Raw genomic sequence first — 17,379 nt, forward strand, 5'->3', positions numbered from 1 at the left:
CTAGCCCTCTTCAAGTCGACCTACAACGAAGGAAGAAAATATAGAAGATGATGTCGGCCCTCCTCCAAGAGCTCATGTCGACCTAACTTCCATGGACAAACACCTATATATACTAGTGCTCATCCTCATTTGGGAACAAGAAATTTGGTCAAGCAAGTCTACAAAGAAGTGCGAGAAACATACTAAAAGGAGCCTCTATCTCAGTGAAGCAAGAAGGAAGAAGAGTGAAGTTTGTTGTGGATTGTTTTGGGGTAGTATATCCTCCCACATGCGAAGGCAGAAGATCTGAAGGTGCCAAAAGAAGGTCGAAGGTTTGCAGCTATATTAAGGTAATCTTATTTGGGTAGAAGACCTCGTTGGAAGGAGCTGAGAAGAAGAACGATAAGTCTCTCTCTTAAGGAGACTATTCAAGGAAGCGAAAAGAATCTAGGGTTTTTGTGGTAGGGTTGCATACCTTCAAGAAGAGACCAAGATTATGAAGAAAGCTAGGAAGGGGAAGAGGATAAGAAGTGTTGGAAAGGAGGTTAGTGAATTGGTCTTGGGAGGACTCTAGTGTCAAGGGTCTTTTTCATGATCTTAGTGTTCGTCAATTGAATATCTATAAGAAGAATTTCGTTTGGGTTTTCCTCTCAAAGAGTGAGAATTTTTGGCCCTAACTGATAATCCTATATATTGTGTCTCTTATCTCTTTATTTTTTCATGGTAATTGTATTGATGAAAATAACACAATGATAACTACAATAAAGAGAAGATCATAATCAAGAAGAAAACGTTTATCACAAGAAATTATCATAAGTAGAGTAATCACCTAACTATTGATGACCTAGATTTCTCAGCATAGGGGTCACCGCAAGATTAGGAGGGCTCCCTGATGAAAGGCCTTGTAAAAGAAAATTGAGATTAGGAGGTGTTGGTACGACATTTTTGCAAGGATTTTTAAGGGGAATCCACAAAGCCCTGAATTGTTCACAAAGGTCGTGGGTCCTTGATTTGCAAGAGATCCATCTTGTGGAATTGGTCCACTAAGATTATTATTTTGTAAATATAAACTAATAGTTAGAGGAAACTTACCGAGAGTTCGAGGAATTGGGCTAGAAATCATGCTATAAGAAATATTGATAATTCCCAACAATGAAGAAAGGTTACCGACATCCCCATGGATTGATCCATTCAAAATATTAGATCTAACTACTCCTATAGTATTAAGGTTTGATCCAAGCCCAACTAGAATCATCCCTATGAAGAAATTGTTTTGTAATAGAAACCTCTGCAACAGTTTACACCTCACCAACTATTGAGGAATAGGACCACTAAGGAAATTTCTCAAGGGTCCAGGTTTTGAAGTCTAAGAAATCTACTAAGCTCGATAGGAATAGATCATGTGAGATTGTTTCCATAAAGAAAAACACTATGAAGCGCAAAATAATTGAATCACTAAGCGAGTATTCCACCATTCACCTAGCTAAGGCAACCCACCATACGAGAAAATAGCTTCGAGCCGCGAAGCTATTTTCTCGTTTTGTGCACAAAATCGAATAACACCAAATACAGTTCTCCCTATCACCAATCTCTAACTTAATGACAGCGATAGTGGCATGGAGCAAAAAAATAGTCATGACCTGTGGCAAAGGAAAAGAAAATGAAATATCCTTGTGTATGTTTTTTCACCAAACAACAAACAATAGAAAAGAAAATATATTCTCAATGAGCAGGAATAGAATCAGTGGGCATTGAATACAATTTTCCATGTAATCGGGTCATTGAAATGGTTGTCTTTGGAGTTATGTGCTGAGGAATCCATGAACACAAGGTGATAGTCAATGATAGTGGAGATAAGGGCTTGAATGGAGGCATGTTGGTTAACCCACTAAGTCATCTGGCGAGTTTGATCCAAATCCAAACATATCTCAGACAGTATGCCTACGAATGCACAATATTAGGGTTTGAATTTTTGGACATTGAATACAATTTTCCTTGTAATATTTGGTCATTGAAATGGTTATCTTCGGATTTTTATGTTGAGTAATCCATGAACACAAGGAAATAGTCATTAATAGTGTAGATAAGGGCTTGAATGGTGGCATGCTTGTTAACCCACTAATTCAGCTGACGAGTTTGATCCAAATCCAAACAGATCTCACACGGTATGCCTACGAATGCACAATATTAGGGTTTGAGTTTTTCTTTCTTTCTTTTTTTGATTTATGCTACAAAAATCCTCTTCTCAAGCTTCATGCCTATGGATTTTAATTCAAAGGGATGTGCTAATAAGTTCAAGTCCTTGTAAACCCATTGTTGGGTAATGTAGAATTCTTCACCAGGATCCTTACATCCTTCATTTACTGGTTTGGGCTTTCTTGAATCCTTTGTTGGGACACTAAATCAATAGTTGCCTTGTTGGGTTGTCAGAAAAATTAAACAAAAATTAAATTACATAGCAAGGATGAAAAGTTTCGTGTTTATCAAGAGCAAGATATCATTGTATATTTACTAGATGAATTCTTGGCCTCGATTTTCCATAAGCTCAAAAATGAAGATCGAAATGCTTATTCCCTAATTTGGAGTAGATGACATAGCATTGAATCGAAAAGTTGGCAACACATTGTTCTATTGGCTCGAACTGAGATTTCCTCCTTACTTCTGTCTTTGATCACGAGATTTGAACATTTGATTGTTCTGGCTCTAAAATGTTCTAGAAAATTACCCAATATTGACCCGGAAGCTCGGATGAGGATCATCGTCTTGTAGCTAATGGAGATCCTTTGGTTCTGTCAGGGCTTCAAGCACCGAATGCCAACAATGATGTCCATATTGACCTCCTCAATGATGTCAACTCTTCCTTCTATACCCCAAGCCAACTCACCTCAATGCCTTCAACATCATCTCCAACTCGTCATTGTTTAGTGTGTGCATTAAGGACGAAGATGAACCCGCCCCAACCCTGTAGATAAATGTTTATTGGCGTAACAATCAACATAATAATAGTAATAGTTTCTAGCAAGTTCAAATACAACGATGATGTTTTCAACAAGAAAGGGAAGACAAAGAAATCTAAGAGAATTAATATTCTACCAAGGGACCCGAGTTCAGAAAGGGAAGACAGAAATGTGAGCACATTAAACTTCTACCAAGGCACACAGGTTCAAATCTCAGCAGGCATAGAACTTGTAAATTGAGTTCTTTATGGAGTTTGACCACGTTTAAAATTCAACATTTATTCAAAAAAAATGTTAGGCAGTGTTAAGTGATAAAAATACAATGTACCTATAGAGCCATGGGGGAGAAGGGAGAGAATCTAAAAATTCATTGATAAGTATGACTAACTTCCTTCATGTCTCCAAGATAATAATGTGCATGTTCCTTCATCAATCTCCACTCTATCTCATATGGTTCCACTAACATCATTATGTCAAGGGTTTCCATGGTACCTTGTACATCATGCTTCATCATCCTAGTATGCAATAGAATCTTGAGAGATTTCATGTCGTTGGAATGTGTTTTCAAATATTCAATGGTTGAAGCTTCCCCTCCATCTCCATCCCCTTCTATTTCTCCTTCCTTGAGTTGTGTGGTGAGAGTGGGAATGGTAAAATCATGTATATGGCTATCAACACTATCAGTAGCAGTAGTGGTTGGCGGAGAAGGACAATAGTAGGGCACTCGTCCATAGGCCAGTGCAAGCCTATGTAGCCTTGATCTTAAGGAATTGAAAATAAAGATAAAACTTGTTAGCAAGAAGAGGGTAGCAGCCTCTTGGATCCTTTGTTTTGCTTCCAATGGGGTTGAGTCTGACGAGTCCCTAAAAATGGTGGTCACTAACTTGGCTAATTTATTATTGTCAAATCACAAAAACTGATTTGGGTTTTGTTTGGAATGTGCTTCTTCTATAGGCCTTGTACAACTCCTCTAGCTTGGAAAATTGGTTACAGGATCCGATCTCGGTGCATCCCTAGCACTACTTCTACAACACCACACCAACCTTAAAGTCAATGCAGCATGTATTTTTTTTGGTAAAACTTTCAAGTTGACAAGGTGGTTTCCATTAATCATGCGTCCACTTTTTAGTGGGGAACCAACATGTCTATGTATGATGGAAAATCCATTTGGAGTTGTGCATCCACACACCTGCAAGCTCCCTATCCCCATCCTTCACGATGGCGTCCCTTTCAGTGTTGTACACCTCAAGAAGTAAGTTTTTGAGGGTGGGCACATTAAAGCCTCCAGTTCAATATTTTTCTAAGGACCCGCATTCTCCAGAGTGCACGTAGGCGATGAATGAGGTCGTCAGCCTGGGTAACTGTGGCAAAGTACTGGACATGGTAGGCTTTCAACTATGAGTGCTTCAGACAGATGTCACTACTAGCTCTGTGTGCTTAATACATATGTCATTTTTTAAGTGGAGGGAGGACGACGAAAATAGATGCCTCCTATTGGCAGGAGCGAATAATGTCTACTCACCCCGAGCCCACAAAGAAATTCCTATCGGTGTAATTATGGCAGTTATACACATTGAATTTTCATTACTAAGTTTGGCTTGACCTTATATATTGAATTGTTAAATGGTTTCTCATTTGTTAATAATAATTAATAGTTAAAATAAAATTATATATATATATATAAGTTAATGTATTGACAAAATTGATAAGTTTATATTTTCCATGGTAAAATCTTATAGAGAAAGGAAGACTACTATGGCTACCCGAGTTTCTGTAGAGGATCTCAATAAAGCAACTAAAACTAGTAGAATACTTACTCTCAAAGTACTAGAACATAGCGTTGTCCTATACAAGGTATCACTATAATGTTAGGTGGAGAATTCAATCAATCTAACACTAGGCACTTCTTTTCACAATAACCTCATGTATAAGTGTTCTCATTTAGAAAATGAAAAGATTAAGCAACAAATTCATGAGCTAATCAAGGAAGACCACATTTAACCCATTGCTTCACCCTTTAAGGGTATAGTCATTTTGGTTCAAAAGAAGGATAGTGCATGGAAAGTATGTATTGATTACAAAGGCCTAAATAAGATCATGGTCTAAAAGTTGTGCGATATTTCATAGATCAAAACCTTGTTAGATCGACTTAAAGGAGCATAATTATTCAACAAAATTAATCTCAAATCAAGGTATCACTAAGTTCCAACAAAACCTATTAACTCTAAGGAAGTTTTGTTTAAATGATTAGTTATGGATTTTGGTTTAATGATTACCCCATAACATTCATGAGGATTATGGACTATAATGTATGACCTTTCATTGATTCCTTTGTGGTTTTCTACTCAAATCATATCCTCATCTTGGACAAATCATGAGAGGAGCCCTTGTAGCATGTTCAACAATTTCTTAACATTCTATGCCCCCATAACTATATGCAAACTTATAGGTGTTTTTTCAATGTACAAATAACTTAGTACCTGTGATATGTTGTGGATCATGATGGTGTATATGTGCCTCCAATAATTCAAGATTGGCTAGCTCCAACAACACTCATAAAGTTGTGCCTTCTTAATTATTATTGTATGTTCCTATTGGGTTCTACCACGTATATTGGTTGTTGAATTGGTGAAAACAGGGGCAACCAAATACAAGTGCACCTAGATTGTAGCCTAATGACAAGCATTTTAAGGGTTGAAGCAATGACTTTGTGCAACACCAGCTCTTAATCTTCCTTATTTGCAACACCTATTTGAGAATGGGACAAATACCCCAAAGTGTGTGATTAGTGTTGTTCTCATTTAGCATGGACACTCGATTACCTACTCTCAATGACACATAATGTAGAAATCTAACTTATGATAAGGATATCCACTCCATTATTCATCCTGACAATAACTTGAAAATAATCTAACTTATTACTGTCCTAGAAAGGAAACTATTTTCCATACAAATATTTTATCCTGCTAAATCATGTAGGCCCATGTAAAGCTACAAAGTGATCACATTTAGAAACGATCCACTTAGCTTAAGTAATTCCACCTCAACTTTAGGAACAAGAAATGAAATACCAATCAAGTTGCAAATTGTTTGAGCCACCCTTCAGTTGCAATCCTAATTACAATATTCAAATCCTATGGAAATGATATTATTGATTGGCATCAACTCTATGCTAGTGGCCTTGATTTTGCTGACACATATTGTGCCTCCCATGTGTTGGCGGAGGGTGTTTTTACACTTCACGTCCAAACCCTCGAATCTCACTAAGCGTATGAGATAATGGGGCTAGGTCCGATGCTTTACGCCCTTAATTTTGTGACTTGTTATTTACATACAAAATTATTTACAACAAGGGAAATGCAAACTATAAAGTAAAATATTGAAAAAAAAAATCAGAAAATGAAATAATTACAAGTTATGGCAGCAGTAAAATAAAAACATGTACATATGAATAGTATGTAATAACAATTGTGAAAGACATGAGCAAAATAAAATTGAAGAAAAGAAAATAATTTTATGAGTAGATTTAGAATAATGCTTCATTAGCCACAAGGCTATGCAAACATGTACCAATCTATTGTATAAATCCCACAAAAACTCATATAGGTTTCAGCTTAAATTGTTCATGAAAGGGATAAAATTCTGGAAAGATATGCACACATAAAGATGGCTATAAATGACTATTTTTTATTAATAAATGAGAGTACAACCTGATTTTTAGATAGTTCATGCGAGAACTACTAGCCAGGATTAAATTCAAAAGTTTTTATGACATAACATAATTATACAAAAACACTCTGAGGACAAAAATAAGATAGAACAACAATTATGAATCCGTGTGGGACATTTTGATATGAATAAATCAACAAAGTTTCTCTGCAGAACATTCACCTATTAGCACTAGCATTAAATGACAGACCCTCTGTAAGCATAAATAGATGTAGGAAATAAAGATAACTTGAACTACCTTAGAGTTAAGAGATGAATCTGCTCTCCACCTTGTCACTCTTTTGAATAAGTCTATTGTCACTAAATAGGTTAGCCTATGGTACTCACAAAAAAAGTAATCAAAGGAAAATCATGACAACTTTCAAAAATTTTGCATGCCTCTCCTCACAGATTTTCTCATTTTAGCTTCATAGTCTCCTTCCCTTTTTGTATCAAATTGAAACAGTTAGAAAGACTAATTATTTTGAGGATTAGCTTCTTTTTTTCCTAACTCTTTTGAGATATGTTTTACTAACACTTGGGAAGGAGAGTTATAAAGGATTTAAATTTTTAAAAGTTAATTAAAGTTTAGAAAATAACTTGGTAGGTGGGTCACCCCTCATTCATCTCATGAACTTAATATCACCCTTGTGACTCCCAACATACAAGTGTGAATAATAATATTATTAAAGAATAAAGTGCATAATCTGAAAAAGAACCCTTGTATCTCCCATCTTGTTAATATATATGTATAACCATAGTAAAAAAAATATTAAATAAATATACTTTATTAGCGACCATATCTCCACGTGTAACTACTGAAAATAGTATGTCATCAAGTATAAATATATCCAAAAATATAATGTTGTCATAAAACATACTATGCTAAAAATGTACTATAAGAAGTGTTATGGAATGTATCAAAACCAAAATTCGTGTGTTGAAAGTGTATCATGAAATATATGCCAAAAATAGAAATTTTATGAAGTCTGAAACAGTAAAATAAACATGCCCACTATGTAAGCTCAGGATCCATGTTATCTATTTCCTCGCCTTTAATGTCTTCCTCTTCCCCAAGAATGTTTTTGTGGAAACATGTCATAAACAAATGATCTGGGTGGATATTGGTGGCCACCCACCTATTCCACCTAGACCTCTAGTCGATTTCATCAGTTTCCTTTATTACAACAGCATTTACTATTTATAGCAGTTTTCGGGTCCTGAACTTCTGGAGTTGTTTTAACCCCCTAAAAGGAATTTTTTTGAGGTTGACATTAGGCACATGCATACACTTACCACAAATCATGTAGTACTCAGAGATATCTTTCCAACGAGGTATCGTACACGCCAAATGGAGATCATATGACCAAGTTACGACCCCGGGAAGTTTGGTGCCCAACTAACCCCAACTGGGCCCACAAACTCTCGGTGTTCCATCTCTTGGGGTTAGGGTTTTCGTTGTTTATGTTTTCCCTTTGTTTTTCAATAATTAAAAGGCCCTTGAACCCCATTGTAACACATTTCAGAGGCATGTAGCCGACATGTCTCTTCTCAGAGATAAGCTACCATCGCCCAAGCTAGTTTATTTCCATTCTGCTTGTAAGCATCTTTCAGTTCTTTGATATTAATGAGATGAAGATTTATTTCTTATGCATATTTGTGTTTATGTTTATATTTGTATTTTTTTGTGTCCCTACATAATTTTGGATCAGTGGTGTCAGAGTGGTCTTCTCTTTCTTTGTTTTTGTTTGCATGTCCCCAACAAGGTCAGGGTATAAGGAGTTAGGGCGCGAACTAGTTGAAACTTTGCAAGACAAGCCTCGCAAACCCCAACGACCTCCCATGGCAGAAGAAAAGAAAGATGAGGGAGTAGGATATCCTTTCAAAATATTGCTCGAGGAAGCCTCGAGCGACAGAGGAATGCGATGATGGATAACTTTGCCCAGATCCTTCAACGGCTACCCATAGGTGACGCATCTTCATCTAGCAGCCACTCTAGAGGTGCCACTCCCTTAAAGTACAAGTCAACTTTGACATTCCCATATTTGAAGGCCATATAGATGTAGACGTCATAGATAGATGGTGAAATATGTGGGAAAGATATTTTTCAGTTCATGACATTTCCAATCGAGAAAATATTACTTTTTCACTCCTCAAATCTTCCCCCCATGTCAAGGACAGGTGGGAAACTTACTGTGAACAAAAGGACGAGAGGGAACTCTCACTATTTTCATCTGCACCCACTTGGAATTCTTTTCGAGATGCCATCAAGGAACAATATTACCCTATCGAGAGCTATGAATATAAATACATAAAGTGGACCACACTATGACATGGAAGGGACCAAGACATGTCGGAGTTCACAAATATTTTTCATACCCTTTGCACGAAGTTGGGTATCAATGATTTTGAGAGGTATTTGGTGCTCAAGTACTACGGATGTCTACACAAGTACATCTAGGATGATATGGAGTTCCTAGACATATCCTCTCTTCGTGTTTCCTATTGATACATTGTTAAGATCGACCAGAAATTTAAACAGAAGAAGCGAGACTTTGGATCTGCAAATCCAAAGCAAGGGAAACGCGCCCCCAAACTGCAAAATAGAGGACAAAGCCAAGGCGGGGTGACCAAGGACAACCCAATGAATATGCAAGAAAGAAAAACACCACAAAGACAAAGAAGGACACATGGAAATGGTGTGAGTTCCATAAGAGCCCCACTCACAACACAAGTGAGTGTCGAGCCAAGAAGTCACTAGTGGCCAAGTTGAAGGCTTATGAATCAGTCAAAACCTGACAAGGGGAATGACAAAAGGAATCAGATTATTGATGCAGAGCCCAACCATCATTTCCACCACCAAGATCCAGAAGATTGAGCCCAAAGATTTAGAGGAGGGGGAGCAGCTCTTCCACTCACAGATGTGGATGAAGGGTTCTCTGTTGCAGTTCATTATCAACATCGAAAGCCAAATGAACCTCATTTCAGCAGATATCATGAAGTGGTTGGACCTACCGACCACACCACACCTGCAGTCGTACACCATCAGGTGGCTTCACCAAGGACGAGATATTCATGTCAGTCAGCTATGTCTCCTTCCCTACAGCATCAAGCCCTTCATAGATGAGGTACTCTATGATGTTTCTCCTCTTGAAGTTTGTGATGTATTATTAGGCCAACCATACTTGTGGAAGCGTCATGATGTGTATGAATCTAGACCTCGCACTATTATTATTTATTTGGGCAATAAGTTATAAAGGATACCAAAGGTAGCACCGCCTACCACCATCTCTTTGATCTCTACTAAGTAAGATCATTTCCCAGACTGGGAAATTTGTCTTCCTTATGATTCTCCCTCAAGGCAAGAAGAAGAATGTGGCCACATTCACAGCCTCCAGAAAAGGTTCCTCCCCACGGCAGCAGCATATGGACAAGGTCATGGAGGAATATAGGCACATCTTCACCTCACCCACAGGGATACCCCTCCACTGAGAAGTCAAGAACTTCATCAATCTGACCCTGGGCACGTTGCTACCCAAAAAACTGATCTACCAACACTCGGTTCTGGAGAACAATGAAATTAAGAGGCAGATTCGGGATTTTTTTCAAAAATGGCACATCATGCCAAGTTCATCACCCCGTGGTAGCTCGATCAAGTTGGTACAAAATAAAGATGACACCTGGACACTCTATATGGACTATCAAGCATTTAATAAGATCACTGTCCAAAATAAGTATCTAATCCCACGGATTGATGACCTTCTAGACCAGCTCAAAGGGGCCAAATGTTATAGCAAGATTTCTTTGAAGTTCGGTTATCACCAAGTGTCAATCAAACCCTTTGATGTGTGGAAGATTGCCTTCAAATCCAAGGAGGGCCTTTTCGAATGGCTAGTCATGCCTTTCAAGTTGACGAATGCCCCCGCAACCTTCATGAGGCTAATGGATGACATATTGCGAACCTTCAACAACTCATTCATGGTAGTGTATTTGGAGAACATCCTAATCTTCAACTAGAGTTGGGAAGATAACCTACACCATATTCAGCAGGTCTCCAAACCCTGCAACAACACAAGTTGTGTTCCAATTTGAAGAAATTCACTTTTAGTATGACCCAAGTTCAATATATGGGGTACATCATTGATAAGCGAGGTGTGCATGTGGACCCAGCCAAGGTACAAGTTATTTGAGGTTGGTTAGCCCCACCCACTCTAACAGAGCTACGTAGCTTTCTGAGTCTTACCAATTTCTACTGCATCTTTTTGTTGTGTTTCTCTCATATCACTTGGCCTTTGAGTCAAGTCACCAAGGGCAGAGCGAAAGAAAAGTTCTTCTAGTATGAATCACAACATAAGGCATTTTCTGAGTTGAAGCATCGCATCTACTCTGCATCAGTTCTCACATTACCAGACCTATAGCAACCATTTGAGGTTGAGACAAATGCCTCTGACTATGCTATCGGGGCAGTGCTTACTCAGAAGGGGCATCTGGTGGCATATCACAGTGAGACACTTTCAGATTGTCCGAAAGTATCCCACCTATGACAAAGAGATGCAATCCATTGTACAGGCCTGCCGACAATGGAAGCATTACATTCTGGGGAAGGAAACGGTCATCTACACAGATCACTGACCTCATCAGTCCATACAGACACAAGGAAAGTTGTAGAACGATCGCCATCAAAAGTGGTCCATATATCTATAATAGTTCCATTTGAACATCAAGTACAAGAAAGGCAACACCAATAATGTTGCAGATGGTCTTAGTCGACCATGGGTTATGGTGTTGACCACTGTGCTTGACTCTTTTGGACACAAGACTTCGAGATGGCCGCATCTTTATAAGAGTGATCTAGAATTCGGAAATACATACCAGATGCTCCTAGAAGGAAAACAAGTTCCAGATTTTCACCTCCATGACACACTGTTATGCCACCTGGGACACCTATATGTTCCTTCAAGCGAGCGTGCCAAGATGATTTTGGAGGTGCACTATAGCTGGGTTGCTGGACATTTCAGATTAGAGAAAACAGTGGCAATGTTTTAGAAGGATTTTTATAGGTCAAACCTTCAACAAGATGTTGGGAAGCACATCAAATCCTTCACTTCCTACGCCATTGAAAAACTAATAATCAAGAAGCAAGGCTTATATACTCCTCTGCCTACTCCTAGTCAACTTTGGGAATCCATCTCCATGGATTACATGTCGGGCCTTCCTTCTACTAAGCATGGAAATGATTGTGTTTTCGTGGTCGTTGGAAAATTTTCTAAGATGGTCATTATGGCAGCCTGTAAGAAGAGTATCATAGCAAAAGCCACAACTAAGCTCTTCTTTGAATATGTGTGGGTACACTTTGGTATCCCACGGTCCATTATCTCATATTGGGACAGCAGATTCCTGAGTAAATTTTGGTCAAGCCTCTAGTCGATGTTGGATACCAAGCTCACTAAGTCCATAGCCTTCCACCCCAAAATTGATGGCCAAACAGAGGTCATCAAGAGGATGATCGTGCACATTATGTGCATGTACAACTCAAAGCATCCACGCACATGGGATGAAATTATCCCCTATGTCCAACACATCTACAATAGATCTCTCCATAGCTCAACTAGCCACAACCCCTTTCAGGTGGGATTAGGACTCCAATCAATATATCCCATTGATTTGACCATACCATTTGTAGCTACTCAAGCAAATTCATGGCATGTCTAGTATGAAGTTGAAATGGGTAACAACTTCATTGAGTGCATTCAACACATCTTCCAGCAAGTCCATGACATATTGGAAAAAGTTAATGGTATGTACAATCATCGCCATGATTAGCATCGGGTGCAACACAAGTTTCAGGTGGGCGACAAAGTTTGGTTACATTTGCAGAAGGAGCGCCTTGTTAGGCTCAACCGCAAGCTTTTCCCTCTCCAGTATGGACCATACACCATCACCAAGGTTGTAGAGTATAATGCCTTTGAGCTCAACATCATCCTTCCTTGGCCTGCACCCAGTATTTAATGTCAACCAACTACGACCATACTTTCCCCCATTGTTGGACACATCCGACGTTGTTGAACAGCTAACACCCAAAGAGCTCAACCCAAGCTGCATCTAATAGACCACAAATGACAGGATCATGGACACACATATCAAGAACACTCGCTAGTAGAGAATCCAGCTATATCAAGTTGTCAAAGTAGGCCAACTCCTTCACAAGGGCAAGTGGTTCACCAGGGAACAGATTCAACAGAAATTTTCTCACCACATGGAGGCTCTGCATGCAATGGGGACCATTGCTTCCTAAGGGGGGAGGACTGATCCATGTGGATATCGATGGCCACCTGCTTATTCTTCCTAGGCCTTTATCGGTTTCATCAATTTCCTGATTATAGTAGCTTTTACTATTTTTAGCAATTTTTTCGGGTAACTTCCAGAGTTGTTTTGACCCCCTAAACGACGTTTTTTTGAGGTCGACAATAGTTCAAAAATATTCTACAAATCTCGTATTACTCAGAGATATCTTTCCAATGAGGTATCCTACGCACAAAACGGAGATCATACGACCAGGTTACAACCCTAGGAAGTTGGTTGCCCAACTAACCCCAACGGGTCCCACAAACTCTTGGCATTCCATCCCCTAAGGTTAGGGTTTTGGTTGTTTAGGGTTTCCCTTTGTTGTTCAATAATAAAAAGGCCCTTGAGCCTCATTGTAACACAGTTCAGAGGCATGTAGCCAACACATCTCTTTTCAGAGATAAGCTACCATTGTACGAGCTAGTTTAATTCCATTCTGCTTGTAAGCATCTTTCAGTTCTTTAATATTAATGAAATGAAGATTTATTTATGTTGCGTCTCTATGTTTATGTTTATATTTGTATTTTGGTTCGTTCTTGCATAAGTCCGAATCAACACAGGCTTCTCTCTGCTCATTTTTTTATCTTCTGATTTATAATCATATTAAGTTACATGCCAAAAAAATCTTTCATGAGGACAACAACATATATGAGAACGGGATGGCTCGTGCATGCTATAAGAATCGAACTAACCAAAGAATTTCATGTGACAAGACTGAGGCTAAATGAACATTCATGTGAAATACAAGTTATCATATTACTTCCAAAAGTTTCATGATAAAAATTGGGACTAGCAATCAAATAAATGTTCATCATTAAGCATTGAGATTTCGATATGCAACAAAGCTATCAATGGGCGACATTGTAATGTATCACATAGCTCGTGCAGATGTACAGAAATGAACATAATTGCATATGCAATGAAATAGTATATATTATAATACGAAGTTGTGCGAAAACAAGCATATGATTCATCTCTTTCACAACAAAATCCAAGGATCTCCATAGAGCTCCCAATTCCACAACAAGATCTGGGTGCAAAACTGAATGAGATTGAGGATCTATTTACTCTCTTCGTTCAAACGACATGTTAAAACTTGGCTCAGGTTTCGGGGAAATGTCGTTCATTAACTCTGTGAACTGACGACAATACTATCACAATTAAGTCGTTGGAGTTAAGCCATGGTTTGGTGCATCCTCCGTGTAGGAACATTACGTGGCAATATTAGTGTTAACCCCTCATAACATTGTATAAGGCAATGCAACATTTGTGTCAACTCTGGATATGTATTCATGGGTGATTACCATAACACTCTAAAAGGCAATGCAACATTTGTGTCAACTCTTGATATGTATTCATGGGTGGTTACCATGTTATGGATCACATCAATTACGAGGATTGTGCATTTTAAATGAAGCTTTAAACGCAATATCATATATACGCTTTGAATCTGCAATGACAATTTCCACTATCCAAGTTCCAGTGACTCATATTCCAAGGAAATTGATTAACCAATTATTGTCATAACCATTTTTGAATCATTGCGTCATAAAGCACTTCTATCCATTGTTCATGGAAAAGTATAAGAAAAACAATGATGTCAACCTCGTCCAAAAAAACTAATGATCATTTCAAGCCACCTTCTTAGGCTCGTAATCAAGACTAAAACAATGCTGAAATTATTTAGTGATATGGTCCCAACGAGAGCAAATAAAAGGTTATATAATAGGGGTTGGACTAATAAACGGTCCACATTTGCAACAAGTGAGAATAGGTACATATGGAGGTCAATATAGTCATTATTGAGACAAGAACATATGCTTTGGATGTATGAGTATATTGGGGTTAATTAGAGGATATTCCACTATTCTATAAGGAGTTATTGTATAACCCATCACTATTATCTTTTTGAGAGCTATGTTAAACATTTGCAATTGGTGTATATTGTGTGCACACTAGTTTGTTATGTCGTTTTAAGGATTTTGAACATAACATTCATTATTAGTTTCATAAAAATAAATAAATAAAATAATAAAATTGGAGTATAAGTTTTACTTGAGGTGGTATGATAAAATTATATCCAGGTTATATTTACATAAAGTAGTTACATTGTAAGAGTAGCATAACTACCTCGGCAATAATATAAATAGGGATCAAGCCCATTGTATCAATTGACTTCATTGTAATAAAAGTGTATATTTTATATGACTCAGTGTATAAAGTCCAACTTGTAGAAAATTTTGTAGTCTGCTAGCCCCAACCCAGTTTCAAGTTTTAAGCATATGTTTTAATGCCCTCAACCCAAACATTTAGTTGATATAAACTTTATGCAATTTTTTCGTGAAACATTTAGGACTACTCCACCATTTTCTTTCCAACTGATATGTAAATAAATACAAGCAAGCACAAATATAATTTTTTACATAGATATTTTGGTCTAATGGCCCTGGAAAAACCCACAAGGGGAAAACTAGTGAAAGGAGGATTTTATTTGCTAATCTCATAGATAACTTTTACACAACAAAAATAAACTTCAAGTACTTATCTCTCCCTTGAAGTTAAAGCTCAATCTTCTAGGAATTTGTGAAATTGTCCCTGAAAGTCTTGCCTTTGTCAAACCTCTACTTGGTACCTCTACTAGACTTTTGCCTGGTATCTCTATCAAAATTTTTCTTAGATTAACCTCTCAAACAATCACATAAATAGTGATATTTTCTATCTTTAAATATGTGCCAATTCTCTGCTAGAACTACTCCACAAAACATGTTTTCTAGCAGTCCCAAATCCTACATTCAACGTACCATAGGCAGCAAACCTCTAGCATATAAATCTGATCCAAAGACTGAGTATGATTATGTAGATTCAGCCTAAAATTACACCTGAAAACTCAGGCTGGTGGTCTCCTAAAATCTCAAGCCTTAGTCTCCTTAAATCTCAGACTTATTCCTCTTAGAATTTCTCCTTGAAATTTTCGCTAGGAGAAACCACACGAACTCAGGTTTGGAAATATCCCTCTCTATTAAGAAATGCAGGTCTAACGATGACTCCTTTGTTGTGAGTACTCTTCCTCAACTCTGCAAACTCACCTTCTCTCAAGATCTTCTTCACCTCTTCTCAAATGTTCATGAGAACAAAAATGAGGGCCTCCTTCTTTTTTTCCTTTTTGTCTTCTCAAAAGAAGAGAACCCTAACCCTTGAGATCTAATGGCTGAGATTAAATCTCAGCTCATTAGATCAAGGGTGGAGATCATTCCCTCTCTTGACCACTTCTCTCATGTGGCCCCCCTCAATTAATGAGTCTCCTAGACACTTTTTAATGTTTTTGTACCATGTGCATTTTTTCTCTCATAAAGTCACTTTTAAAACATAAAAGTCACTTTAATATTAAAAAGTGTACTTTGTACTTTTCTCATAAAGTCACTTTATAACACTAGTGACTTTAATATATTAAAGTACATAGTACATCACCCATAAAAAGTAACTTTCCTCCATGACATTAATAAAACTCATAATGTCACTAGACAAAAAGTCATTAATGTGTCTTCCTAGGCCAAAAGGATAAATGCACTAGGAAACACCTCCTTGGTACCCTTATTTTCAACACTCCTTACTTAGGAAGATGTTTCTCACCACTCCCATCCTGTCTCTTAAGTATATACGCTTCCCCTTTGCAATGACTTGGTGAGAAGATCTGCTACTTGTTCATTGGTGGATATATATTCAAGCTTCACAGCTCCCCTCTAAACCCAGTCTCTAATGAAGTGGTACTTGATCTCAATATGCTTTGACCGATCATGAAATATTGGATTCTCAAAGAGTTTGATACAACTTTGATTATCACAATATATCATAGTTGGTCTCAGCCTCTGACCAAATAACTCATGTAATATCTTGAGAAGCCAAAGTTCCTCAAAACCAGCCTATTACTAGCTACCATATACTCTGCCTCTGCATTGCTTAGTGCCACTAACCTTTGTTTCTTGTTGAACCATGACACAACTATTAATCCTAATGAGAAAAAACACCCAGAAGTACTCTTCATGTCACTAGTGTTGCCAACCCAATCTAATTTTGTGCAACCAATCAATCTAAATCCATCGCCCTTGACATAGTCTAGACCATAGTCCATTTTTCCCTTGTAGGTACCTCAACACATGTTTCACAACCACCCAGTGCACTCTCCTAGGCTCCATCATAAATTGATTCGATGTGTTGAATACGAAACAGATATATGGTCTAGTGTTGACCAAATACATCAAAGAACAAATCAACTAACGATACAAGGTGGGGTTCACAAACTCCGAATTTGTAGCATGCATATAAAAGGTTAACAGTGTATATAATAGGGGTTGGACTAATAAACGATCCACATTTGCAACAAGTGAGAATA

At 37.9% G+C, this 17,379-nt stretch overlaps 2 pseudogenes; both read right to left on the reverse strand.

The window, feature by feature from the left end:
* Positions 1-812: 812 nt before the first annotated feature.
* Positions 813-1,422, reverse strand: LOC149146092 (receptor protein kinase-like protein At4g34220; annotated as a pseudogene).
* A 1,842-nt stretch (positions 1,423-3,264) lies between these two features.
* LOC149146093 (uncharacterized) lies at positions 3,265-4,146 on the reverse strand (annotated as a pseudogene).
* Between the last annotated feature and the right edge of the window lie 13,233 nt (positions 4,147-17,379).

This window comes from Pinus tabuliformis, chromosome X (assembly GCF_031772625.1).
Source record: "Pinus tabuliformis cultivar Carrire ecotype Pingquan chromosome X, CPIR1, whole genome shotgun sequence".
NCBI classification, from domain to species: Eukaryota; Viridiplantae; Streptophyta; class Pinopsida; order Pinales; family Pinaceae; genus Pinus; species Pinus tabuliformis.